Source organism: Triticum aestivum, chromosome 2A (assembly GCF_018294505.1).
Source record: "Triticum aestivum cultivar Chinese Spring chromosome 2A, IWGSC CS RefSeq v2.1, whole genome shotgun sequence".
Lineage (NCBI taxonomy): Eukaryota > Viridiplantae > Streptophyta > Magnoliopsida > Poales > Poaceae > Triticum > Triticum aestivum.
In genome coordinates this window covers 562,417,446-562,420,635 of record NC_057797.1, presented here as the reverse complement: position 1 = coordinate 562,420,635, position 3,190 = coordinate 562,417,446, and positions in this window count along the sequence as shown.

The following is a 3,190-nucleotide window of genomic DNA, read 5'->3' as shown; positions in this document are numbered from 1 at the left end:
CTGGGCTGGGCCGGCAGGTGGGCTGGCTAGTGGGCTGCGGTGGCGCCAGGTAGGGTTTTCCCTTTTTTTTCTATTTTCTGTTTTATTTAATAATTCTGCAACTTTGTTGAGTTAAATAAAATACCTAGGCAACTCCAAAAATCACCAAACTACTCCTGGTCCATAGTTGGAATATTTCCAACATGAAACATTTCAGTTTGGAGATATTTGAGCATTTAAATATTTTATATTATTTCAAATGCCCAAATTCAAATATCTATGATTTAATTCAAAGACCCTATGATGGCCTAGAAAAATGTGCACCACTTTTGTCAGAGGTTCTGAACCAAGGCTAAAATGATGGACATTTTAGAAGGGCATTTCAGGTTCATTGAAAAATTATTTTAGTAACCCTAATTGGTTTCAGAGGGGACTGGGGGTTCTGTCATCCCCATTTCAAGTTTCTGATGAAAGAATAAACATGATGCAACACTCTAATGCATGACTAGCTAGGGTGTGACAGACTCATAGATTACTTCCAAACCCAGTTTGCAGGTGCCGCTGAACCATGCAGATGACGCAACCAAGCTCAAGGAGGAGCTCGATGGAGATCTTGCCCTTTGTGTTGTTTCGTTCTAGTTGATCAGTAGTGGAGCCCAGTCGGGACGATCGGAGATCTGTGTAGCATTTGGGGTAGTCTTCTTTTATTTTGGGTTCCGTAGTCGGACCTTGATTGTATCTGGTTGATGTAATGCTTTATTCATGTAATTGTGTGAAGTGGCGATTGTAAGCCATCCATGTATCTCTTTCCCTTAAGTATTACATGGGTTGTGTGAAGATTACCTCACTTGCGACATTGCTTTCAATGCGTTTATGCCTCTAAGTCGTGCTTCGACACGTGGGAGATATAGCCGCATCGAGGGCATTACAGCGGGTGGGTGGGTTTTTATTCTTCTTTGGCATCAGTCGGGTGGGTTTCGTGGGATCTTAGAAACATCCCATCGCGCCATATATAGGCTGATCGTGATCAGAATAGTTATTCTGATCCTAGGATCAGAATAGTGCTACTCTCTCTCTCTCTCTCTCTCTCTATATATATATATATATATAAAGAAGTCGGTCAGGGGAGCCATGAGGGGCCCACGAGGGTGGGGGGCGCGCCCAGGGGGCAGGAACGCCTCCCTGCCTCGTGGCCACCTCGTAGCTTCCCTGACGTCTACTCCAAGTCTCCTGGATTGCTTCTGTTCCAAAACTAACTCTCCCGAAGGTTTCATTCCGTTTGGACTCCGTTTGATATTCCTTTTCTTCGAAACACTGAAATAGGCAAGAAAATAGCAATTTGGGCTGGGCCTCCGGTTAATAGGTTAGTCCCAAAAATAATATAAAAGTGTATAATAAAGCCCATAAACATCCAAAACAGATAATATAATAGCATGGAACAGTCAAAAATTATAGATACGTTGGAGACGTATCACATATCACATTTGCTGACACTGGTAAAAGCAAGGTATTGGGTCTGCGTAGAGTTGCAATCTCAAAGGATCAGCACATGGATAAAGTGATGCTTGTTGAATCCCTTGGTTTCAACTTAATGTCTATCTCAATGATTTGTGACTTGAACATGATTGTGATATTTGGAAAATATCGTTGCCTTGTTCTAATGGAATCTGACAAGTCTCTAGTCTTTGAAGGGTACCGAAAAGGTTATCTGTACATGGTAGATTTCTCAGCAGGACCACAGTTGGCAGTATGTTTTCTAGCAAAAGCTTCAGAGTGTTGGCTTTGGCATCTAAGGCTAGGGCATGCTGGCATGAGAAACTTGTACACTCTCCTGAAGAAGAAGCATGTCGTAGGCATCAAGGGCGTGAAGTTCAAAAAGGATCATCTGTGTGGTGCCTGCGAAGCCGGGAAGATGACTAGGGCCAAACATCCTTCGAAGACAAGCATGACGACATCACATCCCTTCGCGCTGCTTCACATGGACCTATTCGGCCCTACTCATTACTCCACTCTTACTACCATTGATTGTCTCTATGGCTTCGTTATTGTTGATGATTACTCTAGATATACATGGGTGCATATAATTCTCTACAAGACTGAAGTGCAGGATGTCTTCAGACGATTCGCAAATCGTGCCATGACAAACTATGGCATCAAGATCAAGCACATAATAAGTGACAACGGCACAAAGTTCAAGAACACCGGCCTCGACACTTATCTTGACACATTGGGCATCACTCATGAATTCTCAGCTCCATACACACCTCAGCAGAATGGCATCATGGAGTGCAAGAACATAACACTCATTGAGATGGCTCGGACGATGCTTGATGAGTACAAGACTCCAAGGAAGTTCTGGCCTGAAGCCATTGATACTGTGTGCCATGTCATCAACCATTTTTATCTTCACAAGCTTCTAAAGAAGACATCATATGAGCTCCTGACTGGTAAGAAGCCAAATGTAAGTTACTTCAGAGTATTTGGTGCCAGGTGCTGGATCAAGGATCCACATCACACTTCAAAATTTGCACCGAAAGCACATGAAGGTTTTATGCTTGGTTACAGAAAGGATTCGCACTCCTACAGAGTCTTCAACCTCTTTCACTATAAAGTGGTTGAAACTGTAGATGTGCGGTTCGATGAAACTAACGGCTCACAAAGAGAGCTGTCGTGGTTCTAAGCCTGACAGTAGAGTGGGGGGTAGGTATGGAGAGGCAAGGTCCTAGCTATGGAGAGGTTGTAAGCACAAAGGATGTACGAGTTCAGGCCCTTCTCGGAGGAAGTAACAGCCCTACGTCTCGGAGCCCAGAGGCGGTCGAGTGGATTATGAATGTATGGATTACAAGGTGCCGACCCCTTCTGCCTGTGGAGGGGGGTGGCTTATATAGAGTGCGCCAGGACCCCAGCCAGCCCACGTAGGAGAAGGTTTAAGGTGAGTTAAGTCTGGGGCGTTACTGGTAACGCCCCACATAAAGTGCCTTTACTATCATAAAGTCTACTTAATTACAGACCGTTGCGGTGCAGAGTGCCTCTTGACCTCTTGGTGGTCGAGTGCGTCTTCGTGGTCGAGTCCTTCAGGCCAGTCGAGTGTGTCCTCGTTGGTCGAGTGAGTCCTCGTTGGTCGACTGGAAGGCGACCTCTTCTAGGGATGTCCTAGGGTAAGTTACTTGGGACAGGTCCGTGACCCTACCCTAGGTACATAACCCCATCA